The sequence below is a fragment of the Ambystoma mexicanum genome, chromosome 8, assembly GCF_040938575.1.
Source record: "Ambystoma mexicanum isolate Mex_15411 chromosome 8, UKY_AmexF1_1, whole genome shotgun sequence".
Taxonomy (NCBI): Eukaryota; Metazoa; Chordata; class Amphibia; order Caudata; family Ambystomatidae; genus Ambystoma; species Ambystoma mexicanum.
The window spans coordinates 393,268,172-393,294,852 of NC_090929.1; the positions used below are offsets into that span (position 1 = coordinate 393,268,172).

General features: G+C 48.3%; 1 protein-coding gene across 6 annotated transcripts in view; it reads right to left on the reverse strand.

Moving 5' to 3' along the window:
- The window catches only part of RGS3 (regulator of G protein signaling 3), a 1,502,625-nt gene that overhangs the window by 233,326 nt on the left and 1,242,618 nt on the right, over positions 1–26,681 (reverse strand). Inside the window, exon 1 of one of the 6 annotated variants that reach the window (XM_069609879.1) lies at positions 23,146–23,340. The exons of the other annotated variants lie outside the window; for them this stretch is intronic. The gene's annotated coding sequence lies outside the window, so the exon portion shown is untranslated. Of the gene's footprint in view, positions 1–23,145; positions 23,341–26,681 lie in introns of those variants that run through there. 6 annotated transcript variants of the gene reach the window in all.

Consider the following 26,681-nt stretch of genomic DNA (forward strand, 5'->3'; position numbering starts at 1 on the left):
TGCAGGGGCTCTGACAGAGCTCCCATAAGACAAGTCAAGATTAAATTCAAATCCCATCCAGGAACAGCAAACTGGAGTTGGGGAAAACTGGTAGACAAACCCTGCAAAAACTGAATAACAATAGTGATTGTGAACAAGTCCTGCTCAGGGGTCCTTTTAACGACCAGAATTGTGGCCAGGCACCCCTTCACAGTGGCAATCTGCAGTACTGTCTGGCCAACTAAAGCATCAAATCCAATGCAGAAAAATGTGGACAGATCAAAGGGTCCATATCTCTCGCTTGACATCAAGCCAAGACCGTCTGTCACTACAGGCATACAGAGACTTGGTGGCAGGCCTCTCAGGATGTCATCCAAAATGTTCCACTGCATATAACTTAGTCTCTCAGCAGGTTAGCATGAGGGTTCAGGCTGCTTAGGCTGAACTGGAGGACCAGTCCCCCCAAGTGGGTAAGCAGGTCCACCCTTCACCAGGAGGTACTAGGGAAGGCAGACGGACATTTCCAGAAGCTCCTGGTACCACGTCCTCTGGGTCCAGTCCAGTGCAATTAGAATCAATGTGAACCCAAATTTCTGCAGCCTCCCGAGAACTAGCAATATGACAGGGATTGGCAGAAATGCATAAAGCAGATTGAAGTTCCATTTAACAATCTAAGTGTCCCCCGCCCTGTGCTCGCTGTGGAAGAAATCCCTCGAGACAGAATAGCTCTCACTTCCTGTTCACACTATAGCAAAGACCACTTGGGGGGAACCCCAGACAACAAAGATATCTGCCAGTATTTTCTGGCAGTGCTCCCCCTTGTGGGAGGCCGACGTTGCCTGCTCAGAGCAACTGCAACAACGTTTTTTGTCCAAGCAGGACGGGCCGTTTTTAGAGACATGTTGTTCTCCAGAGCTTAGTCACATAGAGGCAGGGACCCTCCACCCTGCTTGCTGAGGTAATGCGCAGCCAACGTGTTGACGTTAAGGGAGAAGCCCAGACTCTGCAACAAGCTGGATTTGCAGTACAAATGTGCTAAACCAGATCTGGGATGCAGGCCTCAATGAGGCAATTGCCCAGGACGGAGAAGAAGCAAATCTTCTCCTCCTGAGACGAGCTGCTACCACTACCAGCAGTTTGGTGAAAAAGCTGGTGCAGAGGAAAGACCAAAAGTCAGACCTCTGAATTGGTAGTGGGTGTTTCGAACAATGAACCCAAGGTACTGCCTGCGTTTGAGATGAGATGATTTATTGAAATATGTGTCCTGGCGGTCCAGAGACACCAATCGGTCCTGTAGCTCAGCGCCAAAGGTCCTGGACCACGGTGACCATCTTGAAATTGTCCTTGCTCAGGTACAAATTCAAGAGCCTCAGATGCATGATGGGATGAAGGCCTCCATTATCCGGAGGCAGCAAAGATATGTAAAGAGGGTGGTCAAGAGGAAGATTAACAAACAGGAGTTAGCACCCTTGGGTGATAACCTGTAAGGCGCAAACTTAGCATGTGGTGTGCCACTCCTTGACAAACAGGAACAACTTCCAATTCACAGTGGCGTGGTTCTGCGTCTGTTGTGGGGACAACAGGTGGTAAAACCTCCTCTCTGGGCTCCTCTACCCCGGTGGGGAAGAGGCGACTTTGGTTGATTACTACTCTTACCCCTGACATGGTAGGCAAGAGAGGAAGGGCCAAAAGGCATGACCCATCAGAGCAGAGGTAGAAGAGACTGCTGAACTGCAAGGCCTAAGGATTTGGAGGCCAAAACGTCTGTAACTGTTGTTCAGCCTTCGCCCCAAACAGGCTACCATCAAAGGGCATATACAGACGTTTTGACTGGCATCATGAGCAAGTCCTGCTGTCTGCATCCAAGATTGTCTCTACAGGAGCGGCCCAATACCCATAGCTTGTGTCACGCAATCAGCAATGTATAGACCTAAGTTAGCATGCAGCCTGTTCAGTGTCACCCACAAGAGTGTTGCATCCATCCTCCTCCTCCTCCTCAGTCAGCATGTTCTCTGCTGCTCACGCTCCACATACCAAACATATTTGGCCACGGCAAAAGTAGCCTTTGCCCTAAATTATTTGCTGAATACATTTTCACTGATTTTGCCATTTTTGTGTAGCAAAATGCAATGAAGAGACCCCAACACCCTCCCTTACTATATCCCCACCCAAATATATACCTTACCCCCACTTACCATATGCATTTTGCTGAAGCAAAAAGGGCACACAAATTCCGCGAAAATGACATTTGGAAAAGAGAACTAGACTGCATTATCAGCCATCATGGCAAGGCTGACAGATGCGAAAAAAATTGTGCAGCCCATGGCATCAAGCATCTTTAAACCTGCCGTTGTGGCATGCAGCACCAAGGTCCCTGGTGATGGATGAGTGGAAAGGAAGCCTGGATCCAAGGGAGCCAGATGATGCATTCTTGCAATGCCACAGTCTACCACAGGGACTGAGGCCAGACTCTTACAGGCAGTTAGCAAAGGTGAACCACTATTGGGTGGAATGGCAACCCCTGCACCCTCATCCAAAATGCTAGTTCGGTTAAACTGGATCTTACGCTTGTCAGGGGTGGGCAACCGCAGTATCCGAAGCAGTACAAGTTGCTGCTTTGGAAAGATTGCCCAACATCTGATTTATAAATCCAATCCACTTCTCTCGAGAGGCATGGTTAGTAGAAAAACTCCTAGACCTTACCTTGTTAGGAGTCGGAGGAAATCTCACTGTTGTTCTTCCTTGACCTTTGTCGCCTGTTCATTTTATGGGAGGAGGAGGAAGGTGAAGGGTGTGGCTAGCTACAGAATCTGAGCGCTTCTTGGTTTTATGTCTCCTGCCCTTCCTTTTGTCCCATTTTCCTCTGAAGACTTCAGGTGAGACAAAGCCACCTACTTTGAGCGGGGGACAACCTAGCACCACTTAGGCGACCTGCTCCATGAGGGTATTGGGCTAATCGACTGACAGGACCTCCACATCTTGGCCCACAACGAGACACAATATATAAATATTATGTGGGTCAGTGATGAACATTTTGGAGTGGCAGTCCCAACAGCGCCTAAACCCAGAAGGCTTGGACCAGGCATAAAAAAGTAGCAAGATTCCAAAGTTTGTTACAGAGAAGACAGCATGCTGAACGCACAGAAATAAGGCACTGAGATATAGGGAGGTGGTGCGCTCCATTTATAGAGTTGTGATGTTATGTACAGAGTCGAGGAAGCTGAAAGTCTGAGAGGTTGTTCATCGAGCTGCACTATGTCCCCTTGTGAATGTTTCCTCTGTGGGAGGGTGCAATTTCTTATAATGCAGATGATCAAATTACTTACCTGGGGCAATGTTCTTTAAGGTGGATGTGTGTTATGTTATTAAAAGGTATAGAGCGCTCCTACACCAACTGGGGCATCCTGGCGCTAACAAGGTTAGGAACTGAAAGCAAAACAATCTGATGGGGCGCAGCGAGGGATTAGGCTAAAAACAAGTAAGTCTTCAGGGAGCGCCTAAAGGAGAGATGGTCACCGTCGCTCGAAGAGACAGAGCGTTGGAATTCCATAAATTGGCCGCTGCTACCGAGAAGGAGCGCCCACCAACATGAGCGAGTTTGAAACAGGGCACCGTATACGCTAAGAGGTGGAGCGCAGAGAATGAGAAGGAATGTAGAGAAGGAATGTAATGACAGAATTTGGCCTGAAGGTATTCAGGCCTTCTCTCATAGAAATCCCGATGGACCACACATAGGGCCTTAACTTTGACTCGCTTAACCACCGACAGCCAGTGCAGATTGTCCAAAATCCGGGAAGAGGAGCAGCAACGGGAGGCCCCAACCGCCAGCCTGGCGGATGAGTTTTGAGGTACTTGCAACGGCTGGAGGAGGAAAGCCAGCTTGCAAGATATAGCGCATTGCAGTAATCCAGGGAGACAGACGTAAGAGAGGACACAACCAGAGGGCAGAGAGGAGAAGGGAGATGGGGAAGAACTTTCCGAAGTTTGCACAACTTAAAATGGACTGACTGGCAAACTGCGCTGATCTGGTTCTGCATGGATAAGGACTCAGAGAACTTAACAACCATTTTCTTAACTGGGAAACGAGAAAGGAAAGGGCCAAGTTCGGCAGAGGACCACCTAGAGATTCTGGCGTGGAAGTGACTATCAGCACTTCAGTTTTTACTCCGTTAAGGTGAGGCTAATTCTTACCCATCCACCGATGGATCGGCCAAGAGACAAGAGCGACACCGCTCTGCGGAGGCTAACAGATAAAGATCAAGCCGCACCAAGATCTGTGTATCATCAGCATTCCACGGTGTTGCAGGTCAGGAGGTGGAGATGGATTCACTGGTGGCATTTTAGCAATCTGTGTCATTTAAGTAATAAAGGAAAAGGCCTATCCATTCCTAATAGTATGGTGATTGCCTTACCTAACGCAAATCTAACTAGGGTGCTCGTCGTAAGTGAGAGTGTCCAAAGTAATAAACTGTCCTCCGTCCCAACCTGCCCTATTCTGTCCCTACCACTGCTCGAAAAGGCTCAAAGAAAAGAGGGGGTCCAGGAGAATGACTCCCTTCTCCTGGACAGGCTTGCACAGCCTCAGCAAGTCTTTCGTGATGGCGTTTGGTGATACTTTGAACAAGTTTCTTTAATTCTTCAAAGGGGCTCTTGTCCCTTCAAGGATTCCCCTTTCCTACTACTGGCACAGTTTCTTGTTCAAGCCCAGACTTTCATAGTCACTGATCCTGGTCTTGGCTATCCCCCAACTTATGAAGTACTTGGGATCTTCCCCTGTACTGTGGGTTTAGTTTCAAATGCAATTCTTCCCGTATCTGTGGACAATTGGTCCCTGTCCACTTCTCTATCTCATTCAGTGTTTTATGTATTTTATACTTTGCAACACTGTTCACTTGATAGTTTCCTTTCTCTTCCCAACATTGGCCGGCACTGGTCACTCCTTTGGTAGCCTGTTATCTTTACACCATTCACTTGTACTGGGACGAGTAGAAGTGGTCCCTCTGTAATATTTATGAACTTTTCACACCCTTCTCGGGTACTGCGGCGAGTATGATTAGTCTTTTGATAATACTTGTAAATCTTCCAACATCCACAAGTACTTGTGCGAGCATGAGTGGTCCCTCAGTAATCTTTCTCAACTTCACTCTATTCACTGCTAGTATGAGTGGTTCCTTGGTAAACTTTGTAAATTTCACACCACTCACTCGGACGAGTATGAGTGGTTCCTTGATAGTCTTTATTAACTTCACCCCAGTTGCTGGTACTGGGGATGAGTATGATTGCTCCCTTGATAATCTTCATTCGATTCTTGCCCTTCCTCCACCCAGGTCTCCCGCCATTCCAGTTTACCTCTTTCATTGCAGTTTCTTCCTGCGGGGTCAGGTGTGTACATCTGACATAACCTGCGTGGACTTCCTCTTCTTCCTTCCGCGGCTCCTCAGAGCCGTCCCTGGTACGGTCTTGGTGTTGTTCACAGACTGCTCGGTCCACCCTGCCGGGGTCACGTCACTGTCTCCAGGCCTTCCTCAGCTGTTTGGTTAGGCCTTCGGTTTCCTGACCGCCTCTCTCTCTTCTCAGTCTGGGCCTCCCGCTCTACAACCGGCAGCTTTGCCTTCGTGGACTTCGTGGACTGCTTTCTCAGCTTGGATTCGAATCTCCTGGACTCTGTGAACAAGATCTTTTTCCCTTGGTCCTTCTTTAATTTTTATGAGGAAATGTTGGACCCTTCCCAGTGTCGACAGTCCTTTGTCTCTTCCCATGGTGCATTTGTCATGCTCTTCGTCTGCATGTGGTTGGCTGCCAATCACTGATTACTCTTCATGTTCCTCCCATTCTTCTTCAAAGTATGGGTGGTTGATGAAGGTTGATTACTGATAACATTACAGTAGAAAATAGTGGCTGGTTTAGGGAGAATGTTTTGATTTCTTGATGTTATAGTTACTTCTTCAGGAGAGGTTATAGGGAGTTCCTGGATGGAAGGGGGGTCATTTTCCCCCAAGAGGGGAGTCTCTCCCTGTGAGGTCCTGCTGACCACCACCTCTAGGAGGGATTGTTGCATAGCAGGCTCCCCTCTGGGGTGAAGTGACAAGACCCTGTGAATTGTCAGAAAGGCTATTCCGTGGATACCTCCTCTTAAGATATTCACTCGCCAGCGCAGCTGGCATCAGAAATGTTTGTAGGCCAGCAGAGGGCACTGTGCCTCTCAGAGTCGACTTCGCCCACTGGTCCGTTCCTCGACTCCGTAAGTGACAATGCCTCTGGTACAAATAGGGTGCACAACGCCTGTGACCCCAGTTCTAAACCCTTTTACCCCATGGTTAGCAGTTGAGTGATTTGTCAAGGTAAAAATGTGTCAATTTTTCTTTCTCTTCCTCTTGTGAGAAAGGGATTTCAGCGTTCTCTCGCAACAGGGATAGTTGGGAGGGTGATGAGGAATCCATGGGAGGAGCCATTCACCTGAAATGGCATTACCCCAGTTAAGTAATTTGTTCTTCTGATGGTTGGCGTCATCCTACAGATTCTTCATCTCAAGGTACACCTCAACAGCCGTATTCAAACAACAAACCAGAGGTGGGTAGGATAGAGATGGCACATCCCTAAATCAGGTAACCCTGGAGGACATCCTGGCAATTCATAGAAGTGTTTGGCTAAAGTATGGACACAGGCTGTGAGAAACCTGAAGGTGTCTCACCCGATAGTCCCCGGAGATCTGTCATCCAGGTGGCCAGGACACGGCCATTGCTATTGGATCCAGTTCCTGGGGATGGACCAGTGGGGGGTCTTCGGGGAGTGGAAGTGGGACACCGAAGGGTGAGACATAGTACCCCAATTCCTTGTAACCCCTTTTCCCCATCCTACCCCGTAGGATATTTGGAAGCTCTAGCCCCCTGACACAAACACTTTCTTACATCATAAAAGACAACGGACTAACACCAGAGCCGTTTACGTGACATGTCCAATACAAGGATCAGACAGAGTCAGGCAAATGACAATAACTACACACACTTGGCGGCACTTTCCATTCCCCACAGGGATAAAAGGCGGAGCACGAGAGAACACTACGAGCAAGGCCAAACGCATTAGGAAACGGCTATTTCGGACCGGCAGTTCAAACAGAGAAGAAAGACGAGACCTTCGAGGCCACTCAGACCTGCAAAGCTGTGAAAAAATTCATAGGCCTGGGATTTACAGCTGGCGTGTGGTGTAACAGATGTCAACTGTGCATGAGGGCCTCCCGCATTCATAATGCAGGCAGGGTGGGAGGCACGCTTGATACTGTGGTACCGTCTTTGACTCCAGAGGCAAGACAAAGCAACGGGTGCATCACAGCCAGAGAGATCTGACAGCAAACTGGACTGTGTTGAGCCCAAGGTTGTGAACGGCAACATTGTATGAACCTTTGGACAAAACTTGTGTGTGAAAGTTTGAAGGAAAGTCCAGTGAAGGACCAGCTCAAGAGTGGTCAGGCGCCACGTGCGTGCTCATTCGAAGGACTCTGCCTGGGCCCCTTTGTTGAAACTACAAGTACCAGGAGGCCCTAGGAGACGCCGGCGTGAGGAGTCAAAGGGGTCATACAAGGGTTGAGTCAAACCCCTTGTACAATAGAAAGACTCTGACAAGTTGATAATAAGGAGATTAAAAGGAAAGGGAATCCTGCATTGTGAGAAAGCAAAGGGAACTGTGTATTTGACAACCGTGACCCCGGTTGAGGGATGCCTGCGAATTGGGGTGAAGCCTAATACACCCGTGTACATTGTGTCGACAACCATGAACCCGGTTGAGAGTTGTCCACAGTGAATGGTTGTCTAAAATGACATTAAGACTCTTGAATATTACAAGCTGTTGAGAATTTGAAGGAAAGGCCATAGTGAACCTGATGAAGGGGGGCCCACTTTGTACGAAGGATCAGAGCCGGTAGAGGGAGATCCTAAGGGGAAGGGTAATCGCCCTGTGAAGATATATTGAAGGAACTTTTTGTTTTGTTGGTTGCAACACATCAGGTCCTCTGAGGCAAGAGACTGTGTGTGGAAGAGACTAGGCCACAGAAGGCCCTGATATTTTGGAAACAAACTGTAACCACCTGCTGGTGAGGCCCAGGAGTGTGCTGTGCTCAGTAGCCCCGCCTTGTCCTGTGCTAAAAAAGTGTGGAAGGGAGACCCCAGCCATACCATCCTGACTTATAATTTTGAGAACACTTCTTTCTTTTCTGATGAACATTACCCCACACTATTTTGTAACTTAGCGGTAAGGATTGGCAATAGTTTTTTTTAGTATAGGCCCTTTTTGTTTGTCAAGACGCCACTAGGACTGCCTTATTATTATTTGATAGTTTTAGCGTGCTCCCATCTTAGATTTAGGTTTAGATTAGGCGTTTATCTGACCCGTTATACGGTTTAATAAACACCCTTGAACTGTGATCACTTGGGGCTGTCTTTACTGTTGCCACCATGAGTTCCTTACAAGGCCCACATAGCCGCCTGGCATATATCCAGAACAGGCGCATCTCTCTTAAGAGTTGACATGGCTGCCATCCCTCTTGAGAAGTGAACACGCAACCCTGCAGGTACCTCTTTCCTGAGCTAGCTTTTAGCATTCGGAAGTGCATAGGATAATCTATCTCAAAACATTTTGTTTTATTAGAGTCGTGCACATCGCAGGACCTGCATACGCAATAAATAACTGAATCGCTTTCCTTATTGCCTTTAGTCTAGAAATGTAAAAATTAAAAAGATCTCTTAGGGTTTTGACAGTGCATCATCTCCACCTACTGTTCGGTGGGTCGGGGGAGCAGGGGGGGAGATGATGGAGCGGGTAAAAGACTGGAAATGAAATAGTAAGATGAAAGTCTGAAAACTACCTGCCAGCAAGAAAGAGTCACACTCAAGGTAAAGATGCTGAAAACAAGAGATAAGGTACTCTCCTGGTGGATGTGATTGCCACCAAAACACTGTTTTTAGGGTCAATAATCTGAAGCATCAGGAATGGATTGGCTCGAAAGGGAGAAGCCATTAAGAATGTTACCACCAGATTCAGATCCCATGGTGGCAGAAGATATTGTCCTGGTGATAACATGTTCACTAGGCTCTGGAAGAACTGCACCACTGTAGGGATCCTAAAGTAGGAGCCCTGCTTGGGTGTCCTCCTGAAAACCGAGATGGTGGCCAGGTTTTCCTTCACTACACCAATTTGCAGCCGGCCCCTAGCAAGAGACAGCAAAAACTGGAGGACCGAAGGTGTAGGGCAACCAGCTTGGTCCAGATCCCTCTCCCTGCACCAGGCGCAAATTCTTTCCAGCGTCAATTGTAGATGGTCCTGGGCCAGCTTGCATGAAGAAAGGTGAAATCTCCACAACCTCTTCTGACAGGTCCCCATCTCTATACCTTAACCTCACAAAACCCAAGCACAGAGATTCAGAGTGCAGAGCTTGGAGCAAAGAACATGCCTCTGCGACTGGGACAGGGGGGTCCTCTCTCAACGGGAGGTGTCTAGGAGGGCAGATGGCCATTTCCAGAAGGTCGGCTTAATACGTCCTCTGTGCCTAATCCTTTGCGATCAGAATCAAAAAGGTTTGTAACCTCGTCAACCTCCTGAGAAACTGTGAGATTACGATCGAAATTCCACTCACTAGAAATGCTTCTCAAAGTCCCCCTTTCGTGGGAAATTCCCTGGAGCAGAACTGTTCACACTTCCTGTTGGCACAGGTAGAGAACCGATGTACGTGATGTCAAAGATTTTTGCAATAGTCTCCTGGCACAACTCTCACTCACGAGAGACCGTGCTCTGCTCAGAGAATTCACGAACACACTATTTTCTGGCAAGATGGGCTGCCCACAAACACATCCAGTTCTCCAAAGTCAAGAAATATAGCTGCATTGCTTACTTGTAAAGGGGCAGAAAACCTACTCCCTCTCACTTATTGGGGCACTGCATGGTCGCTGTGTTCTCGGTCAGTATCCAGACAGTTTTCACCTTGATGGAAGGTAGGAAAGCCCTCTGATCCAATTGATTGATGTGCAACCTGGAATCTGTCAAGGAGCAAATCCTGTTCTGTCCGAGATCCCTCCAGTGAGCGCACAGCCCTTCATGGAAGCATCTGTGATCATTGTCTCCACCGACCACGGTGGTCATAAAAGTTCCCATGCCTTCAAGTTGTCCACCTGCGACCACCATTTTCCTTTTTGTGCATAATCCTCAGTAGAGCAAAAACATGTGTAGAAATGTTTACAGAACATAACTTTCTGGTTGTGTACCTTCAGCATGCACAATTTAGAAAACTAGCTGTACACGGCATATCATAACGCTCTTCCTCACTACGCTTTCTCCCTTTCCCTCTCTTTCACTGAGTCCATCTCTGTCTCTCTCTCTGCTGGTGAGAGTCGTGTTATCAGGTGCACGTTTGCTACCGCCATTGCTGACAGCAGCAAAACCAGAGAAATACACATCTTCTAAGGTGCGGGAGATCTGTCTGTTTTTGCAAAAGAAGCTATCAATTGAGAACATTATTTAATTGTACTAACATAGTAACGTGGCTCTTTTAAAAATGTAAAAGTTTTCATTTCTAATGCTCTTCCTGGATATATTGTAGTCATACTAATATGAGTATTATATTTGTACTGAGCAAAACATTATCAAAATCTAGAATAACCATGCACATTATTTTCTGGTGCAAGGTGACCATTCCATGGTGGACAGAGTCATGCTGGAAATGCATTGGAGGGACAGGGCCTCCATAGCCTTGCCCTTTATTGCTTTATCATGTATGTTCTGTCTTGTTTTCTGCGCAGGGGTTCATGTGGGACTCCTGGTGGTGTGGGTCCTCCTCTTTTTGGTTTGGTGTACAGACCCTTGGGATACCCTTATGGTACACATGGTTGGGGGGTACAGCCCTGTGCCTCTAGTGTATGTTTTTGGGAACCTGTATGTGGCCCACAGAGCAGGGTGTGGGCTGGTGGCAGCTCAAGGCTGAATTTGACAGGTGCTCCGAGTATCCTCAATTTTGGGATACCCAGGTCCTGCCATTGGATTCAGTTGATTCCTGTTAGGAGACAAGATGGCCCCTGTGCCCTCTTGCTTTCTATTGCCTGTTACCTTGTTTCCCGAAGTCCCTTCCCCCTGACTGGCTGTTGGATGAAAGTTCCATATATGGTAGTGTGGGGAAGTCCAGGCCAGACTGGCTGGAGCCTTCCCAATGACTGTATGTTGTGGGTACGCCCATGGGGTGGGACCTGGTTGAATGGAGTGTGTGACGAATACGCATTTCATGTTACGGGTGTCTAGTATCTTGTGCGTGACACAATGACTGAGACGGCCCTGCCCGAAACTGGTATGAATGCAGTGTGGAGTGCTGAATGGCAGAGTGCTTGTCTGAATCCACATTCCGTGTTGTGAGAGTCTGGATGGAGAAGAATGGCCTGAATGCACTGTGAGCCTGATTGGCTGCCTGCCTGCCCTTCTGAACGATTGGTTGTTTGAGTGTTACCCAGCAGAGTGAATGGGAGATCAACATTATACCTGGCGGCCTCTCACTGATGGAAATCTTTCAGAAGCTGAAGTTGATACCTGATGCTTAACCTTGAAGGTCGCCGGAAGAAGAAGAATAGCTGCTGCTGTCCTTCGCTAATCTGAAAGCTGCGTGACTGTCAAGGAACTGATCCAAGAGAGGACCTGGTAAGGAGACCTCTTCGCGAGCTACGAGGGACCATCGTGCACCAGCTGATCTTTGCCAAAGCTCCCTGGACGTCAGACCCTCGAAAAGGCTGCCGACCGGAGACCGGGACCGCCAAGGAACCACGAAGCGAAGCTCCTAGACATTGAAGTCCATCCGACCGGAGCCGCAGTGCTCCTTTGCCTAAGACATTTGATTCAAGGACTCCCTTGCTCATCACGGCCGACCGCGTTCATCCTGCCGGAGAAAGTCAAGGCCGCTGACGACCGAGGAGAATCTGCCAGTGGGTTTCCCGCCACCCGAAGACCGCAGAGACGCTGACGACCCGACGCCCTTGCTGGGCCAAAGTTCATCGACTCTTTGCGGCAACGAACACTTGTTGTTGAGGTGCACCGCACGCTTCAGATTACAGGACGTTTTCGACCGATCATCAACGAGCACCGCAAGAACCGAAGCTGCTGCCACAATGACAGTTTTCACCCTTTTTCTTTACCGACTCTCGACAACCCGTGGCTCCTACCTTAAAGGGAGTGCACTCAAGAAGGGCCCGTCGACAACTCAGCGAAGAACTCTACGAAACCAGGTACTTTGGAGTCATAGAACCTTTTAGAAAGAGTTGAGATGATATCGAGCATAATTGGACTGGGCTTGTCAAATACGCTATAATTAACAGGTTGCCCAAGTGGGGGGATCCTCGTACAGAACGGTCTCTAGGTAGAGGGGAACTGTTCTGCCATTGTTTGATTTAGCTTGCTTTCTTTCTGTGTCTATCGTTAATTCATCTTATAATGTGATTCGTATGCCATATAAGCTGTTTGCAGTTGATGCATTTCAAAGGAATCAATGTGGTAGCACGTAGACCTGTATATATTTGCCATTATAGTGTTGCCAGAGTACAAAGTGCGTTATTGTGATTGTGTATATAACTTGAACCTTATTTATATAAAGACTGTGTTTTCACTAACACAGTGTGTGGACATTCCTTTGAGGGTGCTTGGGGACTACACTGTACTTAAGAACCAGCCTGCATCACCTCCTGAGAGCTAAGCCTTGATTGCTCGCCATGTTTTATCACTTAGAGAATCTTGGCTGGGGTGCTCTGTGCGTCGGCTCTGCCATATAGAGAGCAGGAGTACAGATAACCCCCCTCCATTCTTTACAGGCAGTATGGTACACTGCTATTGTGTTCTTTCTAAATATCTCTAGGAGAAACGGGAAAGGGACAAACAAAAATCAATTAGCGTTTTTGGATGCTTTTTCGGAATATTGGGAACATAAGTGACCACAGATGTTTATGTATGACAAATATGTCTGTGATAAAAGAGCCCTATGCTTCAATAACTTGGTACAAAAGGCACACTGAGCTTGGGGCTAATTTCATTTTTCGCAACAATCACCAACATTAAAATGTTGCAACCATGAACCATATGTTAATTTGGACAGTCTAAGACTTTGCATTAGAGGTTAAGATGGATGTGATGATAGCTTCTCTTACTTTTGGCTTAGACCAGGTGTAGTATCTGGTCTTATAAGGGAAGGCTAATAATGATTTTAGTCAATTGGCTAGGCTGAGGCATATACCCCTGCCTTTTTAAACCCCTGCGTTGAGGCTACACGCTCAGCTATGTTGCCCGCATGGATATCGGACTTGTGAGGTGATTCTGTAACAAGGCAGGTGCCGGAGGCACATGGTAAGGTATAGTTGAGGGAGAACATGCGTTGAGGAAACAATGCGAACATGACTCATTAGCTCTTATGGAGTAAAACTAAATGGTTGCATGCCTACGGGTCAATTGTGCTAGGAATACAAAGTACTGAGAGGTGGGTGATGATCAGGAACACCAAAAGGGTTCCAAGGGAAACAAAGTACATGTAAGTTTTTAATGCCTATGGGGTCTACACGTCAGGCGAAGGAATGAGTTCAAGGTAGCGCTACAGCAGTGTGCACCTGACAAAATGGCAGGCCTAAGGAACCAAGCATAGACGGAAAATTATGATGCAGCAATGAACTGATACATGTCCGCAAGCGCACCTAGTACCAACATGGGCAAAATGGACAGGGCAGGCACAGAACAGAGCGCAGGAGGGCATCCGGATTCTGACTAATGGTGGGGGCACAGAAGTGTGCCAGCTAGAGTACTTATTACCAGAAACTGACCAACACCATTCCTGTATAGGAACAGAGTGACATATGTAACCATGTGGAAGGAACCTATGGGAGTGCCTCCCTAGGACATACCTAGTGAATCTTGTCCTTAAAGGACATCAGCTGACTCCCCTGCCCCCATTCAGAACGAGCCAAGCTTGCACAATGAAGACAGTCAGCTGTGACCCTGGACTGGCTTTACTGTGAGTAACCAGGTGCGCATGACAAATGGCCCATGCAAGGTCAGGGACATTTTGCTTCCCCAACTTTGTGTGGCCCATTGGGGAGGCAGGCTGGGAACTGCCAGCTAGAAGCATGTAGGAGATACTCCAGCTCCTATCAGCCCCTGTAGAGGGTCTGGGCAGACGAAATCCTGCATGGTTCAAAATTGAGGGGAGCTATTTAGCTCCTGCCTATAGCCTAGAAAGGCCTGGTTAGCTTGACATCAACAGCTACGAGGAGCTACTTTTGGCTCCCCAAGCCAACCAACTGATGTCGAACAAACGCACCTATGGGAAATTTAACTGTGCGTTTGGGACAATCTATAAACAATCACTTGGACATATCTATACGACATTTAAAGCAAAATGGTTCATAAATTAATGAACAAAATATGTTTGCATATTATTTGGAAGTAAGACTTCTCCTGGTCACTGCTGGCTACCCAGAAACTGCATTTAGCTCCTGATTATCCAATATTAATTTTGATCCTTGAGATGATTGCACTCTGGCATCACCTCTTCATGTCAGGAATCTTTCCCTGCTTTTTGTTTGCATGGTGTGTGGGAGCCGGTAGACCATAATGGGGGTGTGTGAGGCAGCACCTGGGGTCCGGTGCTGCAGGTAAGGAAAAAGAAAAACATGTGTGTGTATGCATGCATAGATGGGTCTTTGTAAAGGTGCATGTGAAAGAGTATCGTCAGTGTATATGGGTGTGCTTGCGAATGAGAGCTGTTTATGTTTGGGTGAGCATGTGGATGAGATAGTGAGTTTGCTGTGTGTGGGTGTGTAGGAATGTGTGTGACTGCGCGCGTGTGTGTGTGTAGGAATGTGTGTGACTGCGCGCGTGTGTGTGATTGCACGTGTGTGTGTGTGTGTGTGTGTGACTGCGTGTGTGTGTGTGTGTGTGACTGCGCGCGTGTGTGTGACTGCGCGCGTGTGTGTGACTGCGCGCGTGTGTGTGTGTGTGTGTGTGTGTGTTGGGTGAGGGATTGAGCCTCTAATTGAGAGGCGCTACATGGACACGTTTTTATAAAGTGGACTACTTTTTTTGACATTATGGGCAAAGCCACCATTATAAGTGTTCTTACAATGGGACGCATGAGAGGCGGGGGCTACATTGGTGTAGACTGCATGGCTGTGTTTTCTTACAGTGGCTTGATATTTTACCAGCATTATGGGCAAACCCAATATGAGGAGTTCTGTTACATAGCCATAAAGGCCTAGATTGGGGCAGCCAGTATTGGCATGTTTTCTTACTGTAGCATATCATTTTCTTTACTGCCATTAAAGACAAAGACACCAAGTGTTCTTTCAAAGAGGGCCGGGGGAGGCGAGAGCCACATTGGTGTAGACAGTATGGACATATTTTCTTACAGCAGCATAGCATTTTTACTGGCATTATGGGCAGAGTCAACGTGAGTCCCTTCTTACTTGGGGATACTGGCAGAGCTAGCATGGACATGTTTTCCTATAGCATCATTACTGCCATTATGAACAAAGCAAACATGAGTATTTCTTATAGAGTGCAACCAGCATGGACATGTATGGGCACAGCCGGCATGAAAATTGATGTTTTTATACTGATCCAAAATGTGCCGGCTAATTAACCTTCCCGCCAGAGAACACATCAGCCCTACCCTGAGAGTCCTGCACTGGCTCCCTATTGCTCAACGCACCACCTTCAAAGCCATGTGTATCACCCATCGCGCAATCCACAATACTGGCCCTGAATTCCTGCGAGACAAAATGGTCCCATACCAACCTTTCGGATACCTTAGATCCCGAAATGCATTTCACCTAGTGGTCCCACTGCATAGCTCCATATCACTTGGCGGCAACCTCCTCCTCTGTCAAAGCATCAATCATCTGGAACTCCATCCCCTTACACATTTGCAGCATTGAAAACCACCTGAAATTCAAGAAGGCCCTTAAAACCTGGCTCTCCCCAATACTCTCCTAAACCAGTGTACCTGTGAACACACCACATATAAACTCAACCACTTTCAATCACAACTCAGGGGTCCGCAGCTCTCGCAGCGGTTTCACCTGACACACCAACACATACCGCCCGACAACGCGGCCTGCCGACTAGTACTCCAGGTAAGCCAGCAGCTTTCATTGTGGCATTTCTGTTCCATCATCATACCATGCCCCACCTGCGCTAAGCCAGCAGCTTTCGCTGTGGCTACACTCGCATCATACTCATGCGCCCCTGCCCACCAGACCACATGAGAGACGACTAACAATGAGATAAGTGGCCCAGGCTAGCACATGCACATCATTAACTATTCACTACCACCGTTAACCTGCATAGCTCATCCGGGGAAACTCCCAACACTAGCAATCCTCCACCACAATCTCATTCCGCAAGCTAGGCACAACACACCATCAATGACTGCCACATTACGGATACCACTATACAATAGGCCGAAACCTAAGGCCCCCAAAGCCTAGGATCCCCTCCAACTACAGCAATCTTTGTATATCCCCCCTCCACTTGTTCATTATATGTTGATAACTCCTGCACTGTAAACCTGGGCCTCCTGCCCACCACACAAGATTCTCAACTAAAGGTGCAGCCTCCACCTGGCTCATTACATGACGAATCATACTACAGAGTGATACCTAGGCCTCTCTCCCACTATCCTCAAATTTAGGAGTAACCTCGATCTAGGTTTGCCATATGCTTAACACACAGCACTTTGAAACATAGGCCTTCTCCCACTGTACAGGATCCTCTAATCTAGGTTTTTGACTCCTTTGTATAGTATACGCTGATACCGGCTACAGTCTGAAACCTAGGCACATCGCTACAGGACTCTCAATTCTAGACCCGGACAAATAAGCAATCTTGCAGCCTACAGTACGTATAATTCACACCACTAGTGTGGACACAAGCTGCAGGCACGGCCAAACATCCATGCACGATAGAACACAACTGTGGTTAAGTACATCCGGCCTAGTTCCACACATAGCCGTCCAGACTGAAACACCTGACGTACCCCAACACCTCTACCACTAGCATACAGTGAACACCACCCAAAAGGAATCCGGTGTAGCTGGCCTCACATAGACTCTCCTCATCAATAGCAATCTATCTCTAACCCTCAAGAACACCCACCCACGTGTCTGGCCTCTACTGGTCTGCCTAGTCGAGCCTTGCCAGCCACTTAAGTCTTAGAACGGCAATATGCACACACGCATCTAAGCTAAACTCCCTAGAATGTCCAACCACATCAACTACGGTCACCAAAGGCGTTCCAACTAAGGAAAAAGAGCATTGAGGCCACACAAATGGGGAAAGAGCGCTATATGAATAACCAAATAAAATACAATACAATACAATATATTGGGGGCAATGGCATCATGAAAATATGTTTGAAAATGCTCATTTACATGGTTAGTGACTTTGCATCTATTGGATTTTTTCATTTGTTATCTACCAAAACCGACTGCAAACTGGCTTTTTACCCCATTTTTCACAAAAGGTGTGCTCTAAAATGCACTATTTTAACTCATTATTTTAAAAAGAACTCTTGGGGGAGAGGGGAATTCCCACAGAAATCTCCTTGCTTCGCTTGGTTGTTACTACATTAAAATAAATCAGCTGCTGCTGCTGGGCATACATGCATGAGGTAGAGGCAGCCAGAGCCTGGGGAATCACTGGTGAGGTTAACCCTAGATGGTGCTGAGGGTTAGAAAAGGACTGGCATTCATATCCGTGGTGGACAAGCAAGAGCGAGGACCTCAGCTCTGGGAGAAGATAGGGCCTCCTGAATTTCCCCTTATAAGATTACCACGTGGGAAGACCATGGAGATGCAAGCATGGGCAAGTGCCACAGCAGACATGGGGGAGAGACTCTGTGGGCCAGCAGGTGACATGGACATGTGTGCAGATCACATGAGTTAGGCCCACATGCATTGGTCATGGGGCCCTGATGAATGCAGTAAGCAGAGTTGAAGTGAGGGTGTGTTTATGGATGTGGTGTGAATGGAAAAAATTATAAATCTGCCAATCCATTCAAGTACAAGAGCGGTCTTGATTCCAGGTAATTTTCATAGAGGAGGGGCTAGGAGAATGGTAGAAGAGGGGTCTCAGTGGGGTCACTTGGGTCTCAGTGCGAGCATGCCCAGTCCCCAATGCACAGACACCCTTCCAGAATTATATATAGAATGGTGTTAAACAGTGATAATAAATCAGAAAAGGCTAGGGATGACATCTCTGTGTGCCCTGCCTTTATATCAAAAGTTGCTTCTATCAGTATACCATGGCACAAAGCATCATAAGTGCCTGAGCAGTGCTTAAAGTGTGATTAAAAAAAAGTGTGTGCAGGATCCCTAAAGAACAGACTTCAAGTAGGTCAGGAGAATATAACCAGCTAAAAAAAGCACGCTTCTATGAAGGGATCCTAATTCTAACACTTAGGGAAAACAAGGCCCAGCGAGATAAGGTTGTTTGCCCAGGAGCACACGATAGTGGTCAAATGAGGAAGCAGAGATTTGTCCCAGCATTCCCGAGTCACCTGTTTGTCAATTGGCAGCAAACATTGATTGTTTTTAAGAGAAATAAAAAAAGGGGCGTGGGCCGAGGGTCCCAAAAGCAGGACCTTAAAGTAAATCGGCAGACTTCAATATAACCCAACACTACAAAGTTCTAGGAGATTGAGCTAATTTAATCTGATAGCGAAAATAAATTACAACGAGAAAGTAATGTGCCTTGTATCACAGTTTGGTCAGGTGGGATTCCTTTGCATGTCAGCAGTAAACGTTGGTCATAACACATTGCCACAGCTTTCGTGTTTTAGCTTGTGTACAGCACTTATTGTTCACTGTTGTATGCGTGCTCCATTCTGCCACATAAGGGAATAGAGGCACACAAGATAAAAGATGATTGTGTAGCATCAGAAGATTTTAGTGATTAAGAACCCACGATTGGAAATCATGTCGTCTCCAGTTTCCACATCTCCACCAGCTTCACGAAAAATACGTTGCTACAGCGAGGGTAAGCAAACTCAATAGCAGTTCTATTACCCATATATATTTATTGGACATAGGTTAAAAATGATCGTCATTGCCGAGGACATGATGATGCAACACATCACCTCGTTCACTACTGGATTGGGATTTAAAATATTTACTTTTCATGTGTGGTTCAATGCGAGCTACACCCTTATTGGAAATTGATGACGGTTTGCTCATGTCATACCCTGGTGTTCGTGATTAAATAAAGCGGGTGCCTTATGTGTGTGTATAGTACCTTTCAACTTGAAAGTGCACACCCTGAAATAATCACCGGACCATTCACACATTGTACTTCTGTTCTGTGTCTATTGTCGCACTGGGGCGAACTTCTTATGATTCTCTTGAGAAACTCATGTCACTTCCAATGTCTTCACTTTCTGTGATTTCACAAGATCTGCAAATTAGGGCCACCTGAAATGATTTGGCACCCAGGGCCTGGCAGATTCTAGAGCCAGCGCTAACTTGATTTCAGAGAGCATAGAGAAACTGGCGGGCGAACGCGCCAGCGAAGGTGGCATGGCGGGCGCCGCCCCTTAGTGGGGGTTGCCTAGCCGACCTCCTCCCCCCACTCCTCATACGGGTCAAGGGGGCAGGGATGGGGAAGGAACACGAGAACCCATCCCCGGAAGCGGACGAGAGCCCGCGAAACGTGGGGGGCGGGGCAGGAAGCCGAGTGAGGGACCGGCCCCATAAAGGGACAGGTTACAAGTACCAGCACATTCTCCCTCGGTTTCCTGCCTCGCCTGTTCGTGGATTTCGTTTCCTGCAGTGGGACCCCGCCGACTCGCCAGACCAGAAGGATTTCGTTTGAGTGCCCTTCGTTCGTGTTGCTGCCTGGGTCGTGTTCCAGAGACGGAAGAAGTGTTCCAGCCAGAGAAGAAGGGCTCCGGCACGCGTGGGTTCCAGCCAAGAAGCAGCATGTTGCAGCCAGGAGGGTGCGTCGGGTAAGGAGCAGGGTAATGCTGGAGGTTGAAAGCGGGACTGTGCACAGGGGTGCCGGTCTCGGCTGAGAGCAAGATGCGTGCAGTGGTGGCTTGGGGCGTATCAGGGCGTATTACTTAGTTTCGAAGTATCGGACGAGTTTTGCCGGCAGCGACGTTCAAGGGCATTCAGCGGTGAATGCGGCCGCCTGGCCGTTTGCTGCTGTTCAACAGCGAGTGGCATATTTGTCGTATTTACGAACCATAAGTTGAGGGCAGTGATGGGCTGTCTGGCAGCGGGAGGCATAGTGCATCAAAACCGTTGTTAGTGTAAGTAGCAATGGGAACGGGCACCGTACGGCATAAGGGTAATAACGGGACAAAATCTCAGCATAGGGGCCAATCGTTGAATGGGCGGTCGTGCTCCACACGCAGCAGACAGACACACAGGATTGCAATATTGGGGGTCGATGGCAGTGCAGGGCATGAGGGAAGCACATTGCATGGGACACGTGCCATGTTCGGTGGGGACGTGAACTTTATCGCGGGTGTTCCAGTGTTTGGGGAAGGCCGTCAAGCTGGATGGCTGCAGGGGCAAAGTGCTCACATTGGAAGCAAGGCGTTACGGAATAACACAGGTCCGATCCCCGGGTCCGCGCTTAGAAACCTCTGGGTATTAAGCGGGTTATAAATATTATATCAGAACTACTGTAAATGACTTTGAAACAAGGCTTAGGTGCCCTTGTTCTGCTCAATCAGGGGAGACGCCAGCTGCGGGGCCGGAGCAGCCGAGTCCACCTTCAATAATGTACGCAGGATTTCCTTTGGCTAACTAGAATGACATTAACGCGACCATTCCCAGTAGGGTAAAAGCGGACACCTGTGTTACATTTGTCTACCTGCCATAGAACCTTTGGGAGATGATATAAATAGCTGACACTCTTCATAATGGCATGGTCAATAAAAGATGCGAATTAACTCACATATGGTCATTCTGAATCGGTATGGGGTATTTGCAGGTTCCAGACCTGGCATGCATTTACTGGCACCAAGATGGATAGACATGCACATGATCTGCTCACTGCCCGCTTGGACCCGACTTTTACACTGCCCATCCGTTCCTCACACTGCCCATCAGTGCACACTTCTCACACTGTATACCTAGCTGTGTGAGCGCCTTGCCATGGCCATCAGTGCAAGCTTCTCACACTATAATGTTAAGGGGTATTTTCATGGACTGTTTGCCCTGGTGGCTGTCTCGGGCGCCAAATACCTTGGCAGCCACATACCACTGAGAGCTCCTGAAACTAGGCCTTACTCGCAGCTCATCGTATAACCCTTCCTGGTCAGCTCCTCCAACTAACAACGGGGAGGAGCTTCTCATACTGCTCTGCTCTCACCAGGGTGAACTTATCTTGTCGCTCACATAGGCAAGCTGTTCACACTGGCTAAAGTGCCCATGAGTGTACTGTCCGCCAGGGCTAGCTCCTCGTGCTCCCGCCGCGAAGGCAGGCGCTCCCTGCACCGCTCGCCTGTGTGCTTCAAATTTCTACGAGTCGGCAAAAGAAGAGTTCCGACTCCAGGCCTCCTCTCTGCAGCTGCACACGGAGCCGTTTTGTAGATTTTGGACAGATTTCGACCCCCGGGTCCGCTCTTAAAAACTTCTGGGTATTAAGCGCATTATAAATAACTGTCTCGAGCCCCCTCACCCCAAGCAGAGAGTGCTGGGGAGTGGGGTGCTCGGTCTGCTGCAGCGGGGGGCGAAGTGAGGTATAATATTAAAGGGTACAGAACTGGGCACCACAAATTGGGGTTGCAAGGGTCAGGGCACAGATAAGGTGTGTCCGTATGGCACGCGCAGTTCGAATAAACCAACAAATTAATAACTTATCACAAAGCAACGCTACCGTACGTGGAAGTGCGGTTTAATAGCTAATAAAACAAGTTAAGTATCATAAGGTACCGCTGCTGCAGGCACAAAGTGCTGATCCAGGAAAGATGGCACGATGCCAGCTAAAGTCACCAGGGTATGGGTCGGGGGTCACTCCTTCGTGGACAGAGTAGAGTAGAAAGAACTCAAACTAGACGGGCATCGCAAAGCGATGACCATATAGGCAGGCAGAAAGTTGTGGGCCGGCACCGGAGGGCAGTGTCGGCCTTAAATGTACAGATGTGGGATGTGTAGCGTTGGGGCACTTGTGGTGGTGCCGTTATATGAACCTGAACACTAGCGAGGCACCGCGTGGCTGCCGGTTTTACCTAGGCCCAAAACCAGGACACGGTGCAAGTGTCAGGGGAGGGGGGGGCAGGGGATTCCCAACAAAGACCTAGAGCAAAAGGGGGGGCCTGGGGCAAAAAATGGCGGTCATGGGAAATCTACAAACGGCCAGGGGTAGAGAGGGGTGAATAGCAAGGGCCGGGCTCAACCTGAGGCGTCCACCGGACGAGGACGGTAAGGGAGAGGGGGGGGGGGACAAGGGATGCCTAGGTAGCCGCACACAGAGTAGAATACCTGTGGTGGTGAATTACGGATCGTCTGTAAGATAACTCCAAGAGTTTATGCAAAATAAAGCTGCTGTGGCATTTCACTCTTCCAACTTTACAAGGTGTCTGCGTTGTTTCTTTTTCAACATGTAATGTATGACATATGCCGGTTTGGGTGGGGTGGAGAGGGGCCATGGGGCCAGGTCATGGAGGAGGGGGGAGCCCACGCTATGGGAACAGCATCCCCTGTAATAACGAGGCACCCCTTACATTATCTGCGCATCGCCTGATCAAGGCGGGGGTGTGGGGTTCACGGGTATGTAGTAATCAGAAGAAGGCTCTTCCATAGTCATTTGGTATGCAATGAGTCAAAGGGGCTATGGCTGGATACGTTGTCCTAATGAGCCAAAGGGGCTATCTGGTGCATAAATGAGCCAAAGGCTGCCGGACGAGGGAGGGATAGATGAGTCAGATGAGACAGAGGGGCCAAGGGACTACTGGAAGGGGCATAGGTAGGCGTGTCGGGCAGGTATCTTTGTAAAAGTTTTCCTTCGTATTATTTGTCGCTTAGTCATGCATATTTGTTACACGCCTGTAAGCAACTGGATTGATTGAAACTATCACTTTAAGATAACGTGAACACGGAAGGAAACACCCCACCCCTTGAGAAATGGCTTGCTCTGAGCAATATCTTGAGCAGAACCTACCTGGCGCGTAGGAAGTTGGTCTCTGGAGCCAGGCGCATGAAGAGGCAGCTCCGATAGCGGCTGCACCTGTCCCAGTCGAGCACCCCCTGTACTAGAAGAGCAGGTGCCCCCCTTTGCCCGAGCTCCTGCAGGATGCGGCCGCCTGTGCGCGCGGCTCTGGTGATCACTGCTCAAGCCGAGATGCTCATGCGAGAGGCGCTCAGCAGGCGCATCGCATCGCCTTTGTGCCAATGGAGCTATTTATAGGCCTGCCAAATTCCCTGAGGTATAAGAGCTTGCACTTACAAAGGCTCCAGGCCGCCTTGCGATGAGACGCTTCTCGCTATAGATCACTCAGAAAGGCCGTGCATCAGCGGCCCATTCATGCTCCCAGCCCAGGCGCGCAACAGCCCCTTCCATTCCCGCAGAGAGGACCCATTCATCACTGCTTCGTTACCTCGACGCTCCGGCCAGGGCGCCAGGGTGGCAATGGGCTGCACGGGCAGCTAGCATACACAACATTGCAGTTCTAGAATGCAAATAACACAATAGCAGGGGTCGGTCACACAGTGACCTTCAAGCCACACAACTACTTGCAGCCTGAGGCGAACTCGCAGGTATATTTGATAGAACACGCTCACCACCCCCAGCTATTTGTCGGCGGAATTAGAGGAGAGGTACGGAATTCAGGAGGATGGCCGGGCCAGGGCCTCGCCTTGCTTTGCTTTAACAGACAAACACGGGCCGAGCCAGGAAAACGGAAGCGCAAAACACATTTTTTTGTTAATCACACACATTTGCACAAACTAGACCTGGTTCTGAAAAGGCACGTGATAAAGTGCCAAAATCGCGGAAAGTGCTCAAATCCTGGGTTCACCACTTCATTTAAGCGTGTGGTCTCAGGCAAAATTAAATCATCTCTGTTGAAACAAAGTTTTTAGAAAAACACATTCACGGGTGTCCATAGTAAGAAGGCAGTCCCCCATGCAGCAGTCGCACCAGTTGTGCAACCTTTGTGCGGCTCTTGCACACATTTTAGCTTTTGTCATGCCAAAACATCTGAATGGATTGGGATGCCTGCCCACAATCAGAGGCACTTTAATGTGGTGGTCATTTAAAAATGGTTAATTGTGCACTTACTTCCAATCAAAATAGGGCAATCTACAATATGTCAAAGAATTAGTGTCACACATATAATCGAGTGTGAGAGCAATTAATAGCTGTGGTTTCAGAATACTGAAATCTACGTTTTGCATTGTGCTTAAACGTGTGTCTAATAAATGAGAGTCGCTGTAGTCACTTTTATTAAAGCACTTAGGTTGGCTGAGGGATGAATGAAAAGGGACCACTGCTTGCTTTTTAATTGTTGGTTCATTGGGAATATGTAAGCTTATTTACTTGGTGGTCATAATAAGTGTTGTTTTTTTCTTCGTTAATTATGGCAATGAGTTTGGAATTAATTTGTGAATCTGCTGCCTGATGCGTCTCCTTACAATAAGTATGGAGTTGATGCCTTGGTTTTTTGTTTTTATTACTTTTTTATGTTTTTTTATTTTCTTTTCTATGTTAATTCGAATTGTTAAAGATGTTAAAGGTCAACTTGTGTAAGCATAACAAATAAAACAAATAACAAAAATGCGACTCGAAGGCATTTGAACATGCCGCTGCATTTTCCCCATTGTTCTCCAGCTGGCTGAGTGTAGTCACGGCACGATGGCCAGGCACCTCCCCTGCTTCGTCATCTCCCCCAGACTGTTCCGTGCTCCGTAGTGATAACACCGGAAACAAAAGCACAACCCACGAGGTGTAAAGGCCGCACCGGGGCGGCGCCGCTTTTTATGCAGAGGACGAGAAGGCGCGCCACGGGAGCTGAGCACTGCGTTTCAAAAGAAGTGCGGAGTAAGGGTGTGAGACTCGGTCACTGGCAGAATGAATGTCTGCTGGGGGCCAGACCGGACACCACAGAGATGCCCTCAGCCCTTCGAATTAGCAATAAAGATGTTCTTGTGATTTTGTGTTTGTTTTGGAAAGCAGGCCCGTCTTAGGATGGTCTCCGCATGCTTCCGAGGGCCCATCGGCTTGAACCTCGGATCGAGCTCCAACACATAACTGGACCTGAGATGGCTCGGGCCCTACTTGGCTCTACCACCTCTAATTAGAAGCAATTAGGAGGCCATGAATTCATAAAACGAGAGAGCTAAGAAAAGAAAGCACATGGTGTTTGCTATCACAGGCGCTTTAAGCATGTGGCTGTTTCTAATCATCTGATCATTACACACAAACAGGCAGACAAACTATCACAGACTCTACACCTACCCCTCAATAACGTTTCCACCTCTATACATTGGTGATGTGCCAACCTTTCTCGCTCTTACGCTAGGACATCCCCGCTCCCCACACCCTGGCATGAAACACTTTGGCGCAAGCATACAACTTGGACTCTCTGCTCTTGTTTGTCAAAATACTCACACAAAACCGTCTGTACATCGCAAGACACATTAGTACAGCCTGTCAATGGGAGGTGTGAGGCATGAGCGTTTCAAACACGCTTACGAGACCGAGCACGGGAGCAGATCTTGGAGACTGCTGGGCTGGCTAGCTAGCTAGCCCCGGGGGTTGGCCTGAAGGCTTCCACGGAACTGCAAGGCAGCTCCATGTTTCCTACCCTGCTCGCAGACCAAAGTCTGTATACCCTGCTGTCTGTCTTCTTCTTGCTGATAGATTCTATCCATTAGCTGTGATTATTGGATACCGAGGCTTGAGCCTCATTACTCCATCTTCTCGGGTTGAGTATGTAGTCATGGGTTAGGATTCTTCTGGGACTGTGTGGACTTGTCACAGTAGGGCTGGTTTCACAGGGCCTTCGCGGTGATGTGCTGCAGGTAGCAGTCAAAAGGGTTTGCAGTGGTGGCAGTGAGTCTTCTGATCAGAGGGTTCATGTTCTGATCCAGTTCTTGAGAGAAGTTCTTACCTTTGCTAGATGTTCGTCCAACATCACAATGTTCAGTTCTCTGTGAAGGTCAGCTATCCTTGTGAAGAGTGGAGCTCCAGATGATATCCGCAGAGCCTTGTTCTGGACTATCTGAAGACTCTTTCGGTGTCGCTCATGGCAGGTCATCCATGCTGATGAGGCATACGTCAGGGTATGCGTGAGCCCTGGCTCGCCTGAGGTTTTGAGAGACTGTTGGGCCTCGTCTCTGGCTTGGCCTACTTAAAGCCCTGCCTGCTCCTTTGATGCTCTGTGAATAAGAATTGGCACTGTTCAATTACTACAGGACTCTTTCTGTAATGCCTAGATTATGTTGGTTAATCCACATTATTATAAGTGGCCACCCTCGACACCTTACGCAGGTTCACCCTCCTCCTTGCAATAGGTTTTTCCAGATCCTTTCTTCCCCATGTGGTAGGCATATCTTAGGCCGCCCCTCTTCCGGGACACATAAAGCCCTCAGCACTAATCCACTTCCGGCCTAAGCCAAAGACAGAGAGACCTGTCGACGTCCCTCGGGTGGGCAGGGTATGAGTAAGGTAACAAAGGAGGCTATTTGAAGTAATGT